Below are 16,840 nucleotides of genomic sequence, written 5' to 3'. Positions count from 1 at the left end.
TCAGAAAAAAATATATTTTAAGATGAAAATTTTTACTAGAGACAAAGATATTTTAAACTGATAAAATGATTATACCATCTAGAATGTATAATAATTATAAACTTATATGCACCTAACAACAGAACTTCAAAATACAATGAAGCAAAATCAACACAACGGAAAAGAGAAACAGACAGTTCTACAATAATAGTTGGATACTTTAATACCTTTCTTTCAATAGCAGAACAGACAGAAAATCAACAAGAAAATAAAAAAAAAACTTGCACAGCATTATCAATCAACTAGACCTAACAGCCATCTATAAAACCTTCCACCCAACAGCGTCAGAATATACATTCTTTTCAAATGCACATGGATATACTATATGCTAGGCCATAAAACAAATTTCAGTACTTTTAAAGGATATAAACAATACAAAGAGTGCTCTCAGATGACAACAGAATGCAATAAGAAATCGTTAACAGAAAGAAATTTGTTGAAAATCACAAATGGAAATTCAACAATATATTCCTAAATAATTCATGGGTCAAGTAAGAACTCATAAGGGGAATTAGAAATAATTTGAGATGAAGTAAAAGGAAAGTATAACATATTAATATTCGATTGGTCGCACATAGTCTTTTGAAAAGCAGAGGGGTTAGACAAAGAGATCTAAATTAATTAAAAAATCATTTATTCTTCTGGGAATAAAAAGAACTGGGCTTAGTCTCAGTTTTGCCTTTCTTTATCTTTGTGTCTGTTGATCATCTTGGAATAGTCATTACATAGCCAGAATACAGTTGCCATCTCAGGAATCAAATACTGTTATCTCTAGGGCTACCATAACAAGATACCACAAACTTGTTAGCTTAAAAGAACAGAAATTTATTTTATCACAGCTCTAGAGGCCAGAAGATCAAACTCAGAGTGTTGAGAGGGCCATGTTCTTTCTGACGCCTCGAGGGGAGGATCCTTCTTTGTCTTAACCAGATTCTGGTGGTGGCCATCAATCACTGGTGTTGGCATTTTTTGATTTGCAGCTGCATCACTCTGGTCTCTTCCACTGTTGTCACATGGAATTGTCTCTGTGTGTTTCTGTCTCTGGAAACAATTTAAATAGAAATTTCTATTTTTAAAAAACAAACTGTTGATTACTATGCTCTATTTAGATAGTTCCTCTAACCCACACCCAGTTCCATTTCCCCATATGTATTTGAGAAGGAAAGAGGAACTCCTGTGAGCTATCCTATTGGAAAAAATCAATGATACAGTGCTTTACTAGAGATGCCTCTTACCTAAAATATTTGAATTAAATATAAAATCTGGGGAAATTATCACCCAGTTTCCCTCTTCTAGAGGCATGATCTAAATGATAGACAGCAGAATATTTTATACCCGTGAGGTTTGCTGACATTATTGATTTGATCCAGAATCTGTATTTTCTCTCTAAAGAAAACAGTATTCTCTCTTTCCTTTCTTTAATTTATAATGTTGATGTCTTAAGATTATTGTCAGAGAGGATGCTTGTAGTTCAAACGATTTGGCTGTATTTCACCAGTATTATTACAAGATAGTCAAACAATGGCTGGGCTCCAGTATAGACCTCGGTCCCTTTGTTCCACTGGGATACGGATGTGAAAGCCACTGTTTCCTTATATTCCAAAGACCAAATAAATAAAACAAATAAATAAACACAAAAAAACAAGTAAATGAAACTATCTTAAAACCAACTCTCTTTTCTTCCTCATCCATGTTAATTCTCTTCTATCTAAAATTACTTCCTGGAAGTGATTTTTATGTTTCTTAGAGCCTCTTTATGTATATATCCACACTAATGCATATAAAACTGTTCCTTGTAGATCTTTTACTTTTTCCATTTGAATAATTATTTTCACATGTCATATAGAGTTTATCCATTGTCCTAGATATGCATTTTTCCTGTGTATTTGAGCATCATAGGAAGATAAATTCTACTCTTGAAAATGTTAACTGGTGACTGAGACACAGAAAGCCATTCTTCTTACCATTTTTCAATAGTGAGTAGTAGATTCTGTAGGGGTGGAATTTTAAGATGTGAGTATACTGTTTTTCTACACTCCAATTACGTTCCCCTTATCATAGAAATTGACCAGTGAAGTGTGCTGCTGACTTTTCAGAATCCATGTACATACAATCCATTAAGTTATTAGATATAACGTTGGTCAGAAAAGCATACTGTGAAATGTTGCTTTTATTTAAACTCCCACTATTTTCACTCCATGGTTTCAAGATTTGACTTCTTTATTGCCCTGTGGTGGTGGGCTCTGTGAACTGCATATTTACGGGTCTGGAGCACGTATCTTCCCGGAGGTATTCAACTCCTCAGGTACAAGCTAAAGAGTAGATGATAAGAAGCATTCAGATTTATTAAAACTAATTAAGAATATCAGTAGCCTGACTGTTGTTTCTAAAAATATAAAATATTTATCCTTCTGTTGTCAAACAACCATATTTCATGAAAAGAAGTATAAATCCTTTTTTGCTTGCAATAAAAGAACAATAATTGAAGGTATTCTTCATTTGGACCAAATACCTTCTCTGAAAATATAAGTGAAAATAGGAGTTGAACTTTCCAAAATATTCTTTAGTAAATAAAACTCCACATATAATTTCAAATTATCATTTAATTTTACCTTAAATTTAAATATCTATATTGACTTAAATGCTGTCCTCTGTAATTTCGGATGATTCCCTCCTTTATATCTTCTTCCTCCCTTCAACAAATAAAATACATATGAATGCCTGACATGAGGTAGGGTATTCTCTGTGAAATAATGATGTTGGTATACTTGATTTTGACTTAGCACAGGGGTTGAGCCTCTGTGTTGGTGAATTCTCCCCAGATGGTGCGTGTGGAGAGGGTCAGGCATATCTCTGTGCTCCTGAAGTTTTCTCTGTGAAACTGTCAACCTCCAATATCAGAAATAACTTCCTTCGTGAGAAGGATTTTCAGACATGAAAAGTTTTCTCTTAAAGTGCAAGTATTTTTAAAGTCTATAAAATATAGAGCATTATAAATTTTCTTTAGTTACTACAAGCTGAATTTTAACTGAGAAGACTGGGAAGTCCATGTATGTGTACATGCATGCATGCGTGCATGTTTGTGTGCTACACGTGTGTGTGTGTGTGTGTGTGTGTGTGTAGGTCTACTGAGGATACAGAACATATTCTGGACATGACAGAGCAGTGGTGTATCAGAAGGGAAAAGAGTATAAAGGACCAGCTTCACCTGCTTAATTTGTCCCCTGACCTGGTGTCGTCTTATTTTCCACCATCCTTTGCTGATCTGTATACTAAATACCCAGGGCTCCTGGGTACCTCCAGGTACCTCTGTAAGTTTTACAAGCCTATCAGTATCCCATGTACAGTGGATGGAACCTGGACTTTTTGCCCATATAGTTTTCCTTTCCCTCAGAGTTTTCGTCTGAGCTATGTCATGGGGTAGGTACTGTTGTGAAAATTTGTGCTCACTTGTTAAATAGAAACTACTCATTGAACTGTTTAAACAAATAAACAGTATCTTGAGTCAGTTGCAGGGCACCTCCAGTCTCCACAAAGCAGAGTTACTTTGGGACAGGAAGGTCTTTTACTTTCCCCTTAAATCAAAATACAAAGTTATTGAGCAATTCTAGGACCAACCCTATAGTTGCAAACTTGGGAAGAGATCACAGCATTCTGTAATCGTCTGCTTATCCCCTTATTGGGACAGCAAATAGCTCAATAGTTCTTATACTGAAGTCAAAACGAAGAATAATACCGGAACAAAGTCTGCATTGAAAGTTTGTGTCTTATTTTTATTTTCTCTTGGCACATAGTAGGTAACTGTTAAATGTTCTCTTGATAAATGTTAAAAACACACAAGATACTTCATATACTAGGGGTCATAAAATTTCAACTTTTCTTTTGGTGTAGGGGTTGATGATGAAAAGTTTGGAAACTTCTGATCCATGTTAATGTTCCTGCTCTGAGAACTGCAGGGTGCAGCTTTTAGATGGAAAAAGTTGCCAAGAGGACCAGAAGTAGAATAAAGGCATTTATGTAATTCTTCCTTATAGTTTCATTTATTGGTTTTCAGCATCTAACTTTGAAAAGTTGCCTGAGGCTGCCTAGGGCCTGCAGTAAGGATCACAACAGCTGTGCTGTCCTACCCCCTCCCCACACGTGGGAACAGAACCTACCCAGCAGTGCTAATAGAGGCCCATGGCTTTCCGCCCACCTCGGTACTGCTCAAGGCAGTGGCTTTTTTCTACCAGCCTCACCCTTCTCCATGTGAATCTTTTTCTTCTTTCCAGTTTTATTGAGATATAATTGACATATAACACTGTATAAGTTTAAGGTGTACAACATCATAATTTGATACATGTATATATTGCAAAGTGATTACCACAATAAGGTTAGTTAACACATCCATGACCTTACACAATTACCTTTTGTGTGTGTGTGTGTGTGATGAGAACATGTAAGATCTACTATCTCAGAAACTTTTGAGTATGCAATAGAGTGTTGTTAACTATAGTCAGCATGCTGTACATCAGACTCCCAGGATTTATTCATCTTATAACTGGAAGGTTATACCCTTTGACCAACAACTCCCCATTTCCTCCACTCCCCAGCCCTTGACGGCCACCATTCTACTCGGTTTCTGTGAGAGCAGCTTAGATTACACGTAAAAGTGAGATTATGCAGTGTTTGTCTTTGTCTCTCTGACGTATTTCACTTAGCATAATGCCCTCAAGGTTCATCCAAGTTGTTGCAAATGGCAAGATTCCCTTATTTTTTAAGGCTGAATAACATTCCATTCTACATATGTGCCATATTTTCTTTATTCATTTGTCTGTCAATGGACACTATAGAAACAGAAACTCACTCAGTTCCTACAAGTGTCCAAGGTAACAATAGACAAAATATGGATGTTGGTGGGTGTAGATCCAGGCAGTAGGTTAGACTACATCCCACAGGCAGGAAGGCCGCTATTTTAGGAGGAGCTGCTTTGAATATGAATCAAATAATAATTGATTTATATATCACCAGTTCAGAACTAACTCATCTGTTTTAGACACCTCACCATAGATATGAAATGAGAATGAGTGGAAAAAGAGGCTTCTGAAGGCAAACAGTCATAAAACCCATTATTATTCTGTAAAAAGGAGACTATACAGTCTTACCTTCAGAACCTCAAATCAAACAAAGACATGTAGCAGCCTCAGTGGGATATAATCGCAACAGAAAAAATACAAGCAGAAGGCAGAGGAAAAAGAAGTGCCATTTGGTATGGGAATAAATAGGTCTGTATGTCTCAAAAGCCTCCTATAAACATGTCTGGGTGTCAATATAGTGTAATAATTAATATCCATAAACCCTGAGTCTTAAGAAAAAAGAACTGTATCTTTTGCTTTCTTTTAGAAAGGGACAGAAAGGTAACTATATTTGCTCTAATAAATACAGAGACTTAGTGCACTTAAATATTTGATCAACTAATTTAAAAAATGTTTCTTACAGTATACATCATTTTCTGATGAAACAGGGGTAAAATAAGGTTCTAGGGTGTGAGGAGGGCATGAGGTATTATACACATTTTCTTTTCTGTCCTTTTGTAGCTGAATATCCTTTTCCAGGCCTAAAGAAGTAGTAAAATTATGCACCTAAGATTGAATAAAAGGTTTCATAGACATATTTTACATATATGCCATTAGATTTCCACAGAGTTATTTCAGGCTGCTGACAGGTTGCTTGCTTGAGCTGAGACCCCTCTAAACAAAGCCCAGGAAGAAGCTAACCACTGTGAAAGCCAACTTATTTATTCTGTGAGTAACTTGGCTGCAGAGCAGACTAATTACCCCTTTAACCACACTGTTTGAACTCATTGTACTTATCTGGGAATCACTATTCTGAAAGTAGAGAAGGGGACTAGGGAAGTTAAAAGAGACAAAAGATCTAAATATGGTCTCTTTGCAGAATCTCAAAGGTCAGGCAACAGGCTTCTTTCTGATGGTTTTAAAAAGAGAAGATGAGCTGTGGTTTAAAGGTCCACTTTGGAATTCAAATTCTACCTCAGGTGTAGCCTGAAGGCTAGTCTCCACCTGGAGTGAATCACTGAAGGATCATTTCTCAGCACATAGTCAGTGTTTGTTAACTTTTCATATTATTTTATCCCAGTGAATAATATTGATGAGGGATTTTGAAACTATTAAATTCCGCCAAAGGACTTGATTTTGTAATGATACCAAACCTTGGAAAATAAAGGAAGTAGAGATTGGTGAATCCTTGACAAATTATTAGAGTTATAACTGATTGTTTCATAAGGAAAGATAGGGAATGGATCACTTAGGAAACTGAATGAATACTTTGAATCTCATCTATTTCTGTTAAAACTACAGGTTAGTTGAGCTCAAAAATTGTAGGTATAAAAATTGTGTTTTTTGGTAATAAAATTTGTTTTAGCCCTTCTCTCAATTATGCATTTAAATGTTGACCAATTCACAAGTAACTGTTTACAGTCGATGGATTGGCCAGTGGCTTTGGGATCATTCATTTTATAGTCTGGGATTTCCAGTGTGATCTTTATTTTCCCATTTATACTCTATTTCATACATTTTATTAGCAGTAGTAGTAGAAATAGTAGTAGTAGTATCATTATTATTTAGTTAGAGTAGAATTGTTTCTATAACTTCTTACGATCAGACATATACTAAGCAACACACATTTTGAAAGCACTGGTGTTGGAGTAAATTCGATGTTGATGAGACTAGTCACTGCCCTTAAAGGAGCTTGTCTTCTAGTTGGAAAGATGTGACATATACAATAATCTGAGGCATTAAGTAAATACATGGGTCTGAGGGCAGAAGATCCTGAAGGAAGCAAGCTACAAAGAACTCATTTTGAATCCTGGCATTAATATTGGCAGATCTCCTCACACCTTTTTACGACAGTTATAGACAAAGCAAGTAAGACTGGAGAATACACTGCAATGGCCAAAATAAGATTTAATGTCATTTCAGCCTAGGGGATTCTTTCTAGGCTTTGAGTATATGATAATTTAAATGCTACCTAAATAGTAAATTTACTTTAATGCTGACAACGTAGAAAAGATACTTTGCTGCAAAAGTATACACAGTAGTAACAAGTGGATTTTGGAAGAAACTAATATTTTGTCTTATACTGGTAACTACACTATTGCCCCAGACTTAGCAGCAGCCTTTACTCTTTGTTGTTTTCTTCTAAGACTGAAGAGCCTCCTTATTGTTTGTGCTGATTTTTTTTCCACCAACAGATCTCAGAGCAATCTGAGTGCACTGGCCAGTTGGGACAAAATTATCATTAGAATTCTTGGCTAGAGAAGAAAGCTCCTAATTTAAGAATGGCTTTTTGCCTTCTGAGAGCTCAGAAGAGCAAATTGCAAGCCATCTACATTTATAAAACATGTTTTAGTATGGAAAATTTCAAACATCTACAGAAGTAAAAAGAAAGAAGTAGAAACTTTCATCAATTGTTCTCATCAAATATCAATTTCAGGCCAATATATTTTCTCTATACCCTCTCTTACTACTACCACCATAATCCCCAGCAATTTTAAAGCAAATCCCAGATTTCTTTTTCTCAGTGAAAACGTCAGTATACATATTTCTAAAATGCAAGAACTGCCCTTTTTAAGCTCAACTATGTCATTATCACACATCCGCAAATAATAATGATTCCTTAATATCAACAAATAGCCAGTCAGTTCATGTTTCCTTGATTGTCCTATAAATGTATTTTTATTTTAATAACCATTATTTATTTGATTGCTGATCCAAACACAATTTCTTTTAAAGTATAGGTTTAAAAGAACTCAATTTGCTCATTTTTCTTGCAAGTATTTGTCATTGAATTCAAAGCATTCATCCAGTAGGGTTCCCAACTGTCTGGATTATGCTGATTGCATCCCCTTTCTGCTTATATGTTTATCATGCTCCTTTGGCCCATGTATTTACTGTCAGTTGGTAGATAGATCTAGAGCACGGACATAATTCAGGTGTGATTTTTTTGTCAAGTTTACTTCATAGATAATATTGATGAATTCCAAAAGGAACTGTAAAGTGTCTGTCTTACTGTGACATTGCAGCCATTAATGATCAATGTCTAGATCCATTAATTTATTAAGGGTACCAAATGGTGATATTCTACTAACTAGATGATTATTCATTTACTAGCTAGAACATTATTTCATCAACCACTTGGTTGCCCTGAGTTACAGTTTAATTAGGAAAGGAAGAATAAATGTTTCTTTTATTTTATTTACCAGTTTTACAAAAAAAGAAAAAACAAGAGAGAGAAAGGTTGACTCTTCCAAAGATGACTAATGAGGTATTTTCTTTCTTTGTTGTTGTTTTCAGTGAGGTTGTTATAAGTATCGATGCAGAGATTGTCCCCTCTTAGGTTCACGGATCCTGTTCAAGTTGGCTCCTGAGTCCTTTCCACACAACCACAGTAGTCTTTGGAGTCTTCCCAGCTGTCTTGTATGACAAGATGTAACAGGAACATCTTGTTCGTTTCTTATGCTGGATTTGAAGTCAGCTGTTTCTCCAAGGAGACATTATCCACTGTGTTTATTCAAACTTGTGTTCCTTCTAGTTTAACCTTCTCTCGAGACATGATTTTTTTTTAAACAAATTACTTACTGAATTTTTCACCTTTTCAAATCTTGCTATTCTCCAATCACTTCATTTCTGAATTTTTCTAATTTTTTTTATGTTTTTCTTAAAACCAGTTTCTATTCCTTTGAAAATTTCTTTTACTTTTTCCGCAATATCAGGCAATAAATTTCATTTGTTCTGTGGACGTGTCTTTCTGTCACGTGTTCAGGATTTGCTGGAACTTTCTTTTCACCCTTCTTTTTTCTTTTTTTTTCTCACTGATTTTCTACAGGATGTGAATGGAATACTCTTCTGTCACTCATTTTTAAATGAAATAAGTTTCCACTTTAGGAGGGAAACATAGATCAGAATATAATTTCTAGCTTCAGAACTCCAGGGCTCACTATCTTCTATTATTTTCACAACATAATTTTATTTATTTATTTATTTATTTATTTATTTATTTATTTATTTATTTTTTGCGGTACGCGGGCTTCTCACTGCTGTGGCCTCTCCCGTTGCAGAGCACAGGCTCCGGATGCGCAGGCTCAGCGGCCATGGCGCACGGACCCAGCCGCTCCGCGGCATGTGGGATCTTCCCAGACCGGGGCATGAACCCGTGTCCCAGCAGGCGGACTCTCAACCACTGCGCCACCAGGGAAGCCCCACAACATAATTTTAAAAAATGACCTTAAAATTTCTAAAATCTTCCTCCTCGGCCCTCCTATGCCCATTTACCCAGGCCTCCTCTTTCCTGTCCTTGTTGAGTATGGGGATTTGTTCTGGAATGGTGCTTTGGTTTGATAGATGTCAAGGTTTCACAGACCCCAGAACACTTGGCGTCCTCAGAACATTTCAAAGTTCTTGCACTCAGCTGCAAAGTGGAGCCTGCAACATTCACTCCCAGTTTCTGCCGCTGTTCTCAGTGAGTTTTTCAATCTCAGTGAGTTCGTGAACCATAGTAACCTTTGGCTCTCCTGAAAGAGAGAGAGAGTCCTTCCCTCGTCTTCCTCCCACACACCTTGGGATACACATATGTAGGTCTTTTTCCTGTTGTTGATTTGTTCCTACCTGGCTGTATGTTGCAGTTCATGTGGACACCTTGCTGTAGATGTTGTCTGTGGGTTTTTGATCTTGCTATCCTAGATGCTTTTCTTTCTTCTTTGTGGGGGTGGGGGGTTGTGTATTTAGGGGAGGGGTGGCATATTCAGGGATAAAAATCTTCTCTGTAGCCACCACCATTTCCCCAGAATCCTCTGCCATTAATATTTAAAACAAAATCATAGGAATCATTATCCGGATCCTTAGGATAATCATTACATTGTATCTGTCTTTTTTCCAGGCTTCAAGCTGCCTGTGGCTCGCCACGTTAGTATACTGACATGACTGGGCAATGCCTAATTTGATGGGCTCTTTCTGTACTACCTTCCTCCTAATCATGACAGTCTTGTACGCTATACATAGTCTTCTTCACTGATAGGGAATTTAGAAAATACAGGAAGCCATGGGTTTAATAGCTGAAAGTGGAATTAATGTGTTCTTTTTCTCAGGTAAAATATCATAAGACTCCTTAGGCCAAAGTTGTAAAATGAAATCGCAACTTTCCTGGAATCATTTTGCAAACGTGAATGCCCACATAAAGTACACTAGGACTTGAATCCAAGGAATAACACATTTTTAGAGCCTCCAAATGTATAAACTTAGTACAATTCTGCATTACTTCTTAAGGCAACTGAAGAAAATAATTTTGTGATCAAATAAATATTGATTTTATTAACATAGTTATTTTAAAAGTTTACAAAACTTATAAAAAATGTTAAGGCTCTATCAGCCTCATCAGTTGTTATTTCTTTCCTAGAATCTTGGCTAAAGGAACAGTCGTTTGAGGGGAAACATGGTATAAAATGGGAAGATAATCTAACAGTGAAGATAGTTATATCTCTTCCTGTGTGATGAACTACTCCTAAGCTTGGTGGTTTAAAACAGCAGGCACTTTATCTCCTCACAATTTGTGAATCAGCAGAATGGGCTGGGATCTCCTGGGTGGATCTATCTTGCTTTCACCTGAGGTGACTACTGAGGCTGCCATCATCTGGTTGCTGGACCGGGGCTGGTTGCTTTCACATGTCTGGCCATTGGTGCTGGCTGTGGCCTGTGCCTAGTCTCCACTAGGTTAGCCAGGCTTCCTAACAGGTCAGGTTTCCATGAGGACAAACCCTAAAGCACGAGTACTCTCCAAGCTTCAGCTCTTGATATGCCACTGGGCCAAAGCAAGTCACGTGACCAAGCCCAGGTCAAGGTGGAACAAAACTACACAGGGTGAGAAAACGGGGGGGAGGGGCATTTGCACTGGGGGTCAGTAGTCTAACAAACTGCTGCAATAACTATATAAAGAAAAACACCCCGGAGGACAACTGGTAAAAAATAAATGTGTGCGGGGTGGGGTGGGGTTTGGCGTGCGGGGTGGGGTGGGGTTTGGCATGCGGGGGGCAAAGGCAGTAAACAGGGGCTACCAAAATCTGAAGATTCTGGAATTTTTGGAAAATCCACTGGGATTAAAGGAGTTACACAACCATGTTCTGACACCAGAAGAAAGGTGCCAGTTGAGCATCAGGGAAGTCTAGCGCTCTTCCTCCATCGCATCAATTTTCACGTTTCTTTGACTCGGCATATTTGTAGAATGAATCATGACTTTCTATAAATTTTTAATTCAGTTTTTCAAAGAAATAGTGACCTCGCTTCTATCTGCTGTGTCACAAAAATGCCGTAGAAAAAAATTCCTTCTGTTAAATCGCTCACTAGGTGAAATTGTATGTGTAACCTAGTACCAAAGAGGTATTAAGAATCGCCAGAGCCGAGCCGGCCCTCCGCATCACGCACCCTATAGCAGCCAGTGGGTGAGCCGGGAGTCGAGGAGGTCACCGTGGGAAGGAGGGGCGCGGGCAGCGTGGCAGCCTCCTTCCGTCTCCATGGAGCTACCTCCGGCCTCCGGTACAGGGAATCGTCTGCAGCAGCCAGTGGTGGCCAGCCTTGCAGCGCTGTGTTCTAGGTCAGTAGCTTCCAAGACTCCAGTTGGATTCATTGGAGTAGGCAACGTGGGGAGTCCAGTGGCAAAAGAGCTCATGAAACATGGCTAGCCACTCACCGTTGTTGATGTGTTCCCTGATTCATGCAAAGAGGTTCTAGATGCAGATGAACCCGGTAGTGTCTTCTGCAGGGGATGTAGCCGAAAAAGGTGACAGAATTATTACAATGCATCAATGCACTAGAAGCTTATTGTGGAGCAAATGGAATTCAAAAAAAAGTGAAGAAAGACTCACTATTAATAGATTCCAGTACTGTTGATCCTATGGTTTTCAGAGAATTGGCCAAAGAAGTTGAGAAAATGGGAGCGGTTTTCACGGATGCCCCTGTTTCTGGTAGTGTGGGAATGGCTCGATCTGGCAACCTCACACTTAGGATGGGAGGGCTTGAGCTGCTGTGGTGCATGGGCTCCCATGTGGTGCATCGTGGAGCTGTTGGGACTGGCCAGGCTTCGAAGATCTGCAAAAACTTGCTGTTAGCTATTAGTAGGATTGGAACTGCTGAAGCTATGAATCTGGGACTCAGGTTAGGGCTTGACCCAAAACTCTTGGCTAAAATCCTAAATACGAGCTCAGGACAATGTTGGTCAAGTGACACTTATAATCCTGTACCTGGGGTGATGGATGGAGTTCCCTCGGCTAATTACTATCAGGGCGGATTCGGAGCAACACTCATGGCTAAGGATCTGGGATTAGCATGAGACTCTGCTACCAGCACGAAGAGCCCAGTCCTTCTGGGCAGTCAAGCCCATCGGATCTGCAGGGATGTTGTGCGTGAAGGGCTACTCAAAAAAAAAGACTTCTCATCCGTGGTCCAGTTTTTGCAAGAGGAGGAGACATTCTGAGTTTGCCCTCACAGTTTGGCTGTGAACACTGAAACATTGAAACCAAACTGTGTCTTGGAGCCCCTTATGGCTCACTCCACAGGAAAATGGGCTTAATCAGAGGTCAGCTGTCTGCTTTTGAGTGTCTAGGTCAGGGGTTCCCAACCGCTTGGCCTTGGACGGGTACCAGTCCACAGCCTCTTAGGAACCGGGCTGCACAGCAGGAGGTGAGTCGCAAGCAAGCCAACTAAGCTTCATCTGCTGCTCCCTATGGCTCACATTACCGCCTGAACCTCACACACCCCGCCCCCCCTCCCTGGAAAAATTTGCTTCCAGGAAACCGGTCCCTGGTTCCAAAAAGGTTAGGGACCTCTGGTCTAGGTCACAATAGATCCTGGGATTTTTCACCCATTCTAAACTGCTTATTCTTTTTATCTATTTAGCAAACATATCATCTGTAATTTTTTTTTCTGCAAGCCACTGATGGTAACTGCTAGCTAGCTAGCTGATTGGCCTTTTTCAAAAGTTTGATTCCTGAGCATCTTCAGCTAAAACGCTGCCTACTTCACTCAGGATATTATTTACTCCACTTTACAAATAAAGCTAAAATTGTTTTCAACAGGATAAAATCTATCCTCGAGGAAAGAAAAGAAATTGGTGTGAGAAAAGATATTAGAGAAAGGGGAAGTATAGTGAATTACTACCTGTGTCCCTCAGAAAATTTGTCTTTTTAAATAACCCAGTGGTGATATTCTTGCATTGGGATTACTGGTTTATTTTCTAGGAGTTGTTAAAGCAAGAGAACTCCTTGCTGCATGTTATGTAATTTGGACTCTGTTACATTATCTTGTTGTGCCCCTCTTGTAACAACTTCCCATACTCAGCAAACTTGTTTTTTTTTCATATTTTTGCTTCCTTGTCCATTTTTACTGCATATTTTTTGACTTCAAAAGAATGACATCTTTAGAACTGTTTCAGAGCCAACGATGATATGTGCTTTAGATAATTATTACACTATGCTAAATATAACCATATTCTTTTGAATTCAAATAAATTTCTATGCTGATAAAAAAAGAGGCACATTTCATCAATGTTTAAATAGTATCCTTCCTCCTCTAAAACTTAAAATAGGATTCAGTCTGATTCCTAAAGGGTTATTTTCTTCAACAACAAGAGCTGACTTAGGCCATTTCTTGGCAGTGGAATCTGAGCATAGAGGTCCCTGTCTGACTGCCCTTTGTTTCTCACTCACAGTATCCTGGGTGAGTGTAATGGATGGGCGTGCCCTTATGACTTAGCCCACTGCTACTGCTCCTGATGAGGGCTAATGGTGTGGGCCACTTTAAATCTTGCCCAGCAAAGTGCTGACATCTGGGGTTTCCTATCAAGTTTACCAGATATTCCACAGTAATTTCATAATTTACACAACATAAAAACACTGATTTTGAGCTTAGGAAAGCATTTCATTTAAACAGATACAGAACACTACTCTACAAAATGGTTTAAAATTTGTGAGTAATTGCATTAAATAAACTCTAATATAAATTAATCTAATACAAGTAAACTAATAGTTGCAAAGCTACTGGTCGCTTCAGAAGCGGTGGCTACGGATAACTTCAAAGTTGTTTCCTCAGTTCATTAAGAGGAGAAACTATTTGCTGTCAGCTTCTTCTTGGGGAAGCTTAGTTTGATGCTGATTCGCGTTATGAATGTATAGGAACCATTACTGGTTCTTCCTTTCCATATTCAGTGCACCATTATACTTCTATCCTCTTAAGATCTGGATATCTGTTACTGCTGCCGTTGGCTGGAGCCTGGGAGGAGGAAAGCTATCAAGAAAAAAGGTCAACAAGTGTTAAAGATTTTTAGCATACCACTGAGACTTTTTATCAACCATAATCATAAGAAATAATAATTAAAATTACTTATAGCCTGGTCAGTGAGACCTTGAGTAAATTGTGGAAGCATCCATGTTTCATACAGTTTCAGGGGATGGATATTTCCTGTTATTAACTCTATATCCTCTTCAACTGGAACAGAGAGACCTTTCTCTGTTGAAGCAGTTTTGTCTTTTTCCTGGGCATTTTCAGTTTTCTCTTATGAGAGACTTGTAAAGCTTACATATACAAACTTACACATACACGTATAAAGCAAAGAAGGGATAGAGCAGTCTTGAGAGGACACGGTTTTGTAGCAGGCACACAAGACAGAGGTAATACTCCCTGATTGCATTTGCCTCCCTAGCCCCATCTCCTTTGTGGAAAGCATCAGCATTCTGACTGGTCTCTGCACCCCACTAACTGGACGGAACACTGCATTGGCATTCTTAGGGAGCACTGATGGTCCCTCCGGAAACTGTGGTTAGAGCTTGTGCAGCCAAAGTGCACAGGAAAGAATCAAATATACTTCATATAACATGCTTACTCTGTTTTGCTTAATTAGCACTTATTCCCTGTAAGAGGCTGATTTCTGCTTTGACAGGGAGTAATCGAACTCGGTATTCACCCAAACCATAAAATTAAAGTTAACATCCCTCAGCTTTTCATCCTACTGGAAGAAATGTATGAAATCTAAAGTTATTTTTTAATTGCTGCTGTTTAGAATGCCTGAAGCCCATTTGCTGAACTTGTTAAAGAGCAGTGTTAATGAGGGTATTTTTTGTTTCTTTCTTTTCCAACCACAGCATGAATTCTCAGCCCAAAGTGTGCCCTGTTTCCCACAATAGAGACGGGAAAAAGTGCGAGTCTCTCACCACAAAGCATGAGACAACTACAAATACTTCTCTCCCAGAGTTAACATTGATGAGAGTCTTTGTGGAAAAGAACTTCCTCTTTTTGCGGGAATACAGTAGAAATGCAAGATGTATTCGCCACAATTTCACTACTGGAAAAATAATTTCATAGTCTCTCTCTCTCTCTCTCTCTCTCTCTCTCTCTCTCTCTCTCTCTCTCTCTCTCTATATATATATATATATATATATATATATATATATATATATATGTTTTTTTTTTTTTTTTTTTTTGCGGTACGCGGGCCTCTCACTACTGTGGCCTCTCCCGTTGTGGGGCACAGGCTCTGCACACGCAGTCTCAGCAGCCCTGGCTCACAGGCCCAGCTGCTCCGTGGCATGTGGGATCTTCCCGGACCGGGGCACGAACCCGTGTCCCCGCATCAGCAGGCAGACTCTCAACCACTGCGCCACCAGGGAAGCCCCATAGTCCATATTTTTTATTGGTCTTCTTAAAAACATGTACAGTGTTTACAATAAGGAGTAAAAGAGAAGATTTTCAATGTGATATTTCAAGGAGCATTTTGTAAAGGCAGGATCCAGTCCCAACTTTGGAAAATTAACACACACCTATGAGATCAAAGAGTCACCTGCAAAAAATTTTATTATGTTTTTCTTTCATACTAGTTTCCTAAAGGTGCATTGTTACTTCTTGGTAATGTAATAGTCAGAAATGACTATATGGTGGCCATTTGAGGAAGAAGTAGCTCTTACATAAGTGTCTAGTGACCTTATCTCTTTTGATACAATACCTCTTGGTTTCAGAGGCTTGCACAGATTTCCTCTAAATGAATAAACTTAGTAAGATTTTTCTAACTATCAATCTAAAAGTAGATTTAGAAATCTACTTCTGAAGCAGTTTTGTTAAGTAATTATTGGTCAGTTCTCTTTCTGATTGGTACTTCTTTCTGCAAAACAAATCCCTGTACTTAGAACAATTAATACCACCATCCCTGGCTCCTTGATTATTACACAGTGATGTTTCTTGAGAAAAAAGCTTACCCTTTTTGGGGGGAAACTTCAGTCCATGAAGTAATACTTCATTAAAACTAGATCTGCTTCTAATGCCAGTGTGATGCAGATCAGTATCCCCTTTCTTTTGACTTTCCAGGATGTGTGAAGAGAATGGTATGGTTTGGTTTAGGAAGGGTTGTAGCTTAAGAGGATTGCATTATGTTTCTGTGTCACTTTGGGGGATTTTATTTCAATATTATATCCTGTTCTGTAAAAACACCCTAGTCATTCTCTTACTTCTTATTAAATAATTAAACGCTGCCCTTGGTTTACTTTCCCCTTCTGTTCAGAAGACTCCTCTCCACTCTAGGCCTTGATCTGAGTTCCAATTCATCAGCTTGTAGTAGCTACACTTCTGGTTTCTGAAGTCAGACAGATAATGGGTCCCATTTCTGTCTTCATCAGTTATAATTTAGCCTCTGATATATGCGTACCAGAGCTGGCAGTGACAAACATTTTGCTTCTCCTTATTTTCCCAGGGTTCTGTGCATTTTAATAGAG

General features: G+C 38.6%; 1 pseudogene across 1 annotated transcript in view; it reads left to right on the top strand.

Annotated features, from left to right (window-relative positions):
• LOC307065593 (3-hydroxyisobutyrate dehydrogenase, mitochondrial-like) overlaps positions 1-12,558 on the top strand; it is a 28,685-nt pseudogene extending 16,127 nt beyond the window's left edge. The window contains exon 4 of the transcript in view: positions 11,518-12,558. The product of the transcript in view is annotated as a 3-hydroxyisobutyrate dehydrogenase, mitochondrial-like (transcript). The remainder of the gene's footprint in view (positions 1-11,517) is intronic.
• The last annotated feature ends 4,282 nt before the right edge of the window (positions 12,559-16,840 follow it).

The sequence above is a fragment of the Hyperoodon ampullatus genome (assembly GCF_949752795.1).
Source record: "Hyperoodon ampullatus genome assembly, chromosome: 2".
NCBI lineage: Eukaryota > Metazoa > Chordata > Mammalia > Artiodactyla > Ziphiidae > Hyperoodon > Hyperoodon ampullatus.
The sequence above is the reverse complement of the archived record's forward strand: the minus strand, read 5'-3'. Positions and strand labels throughout refer to the sequence as shown.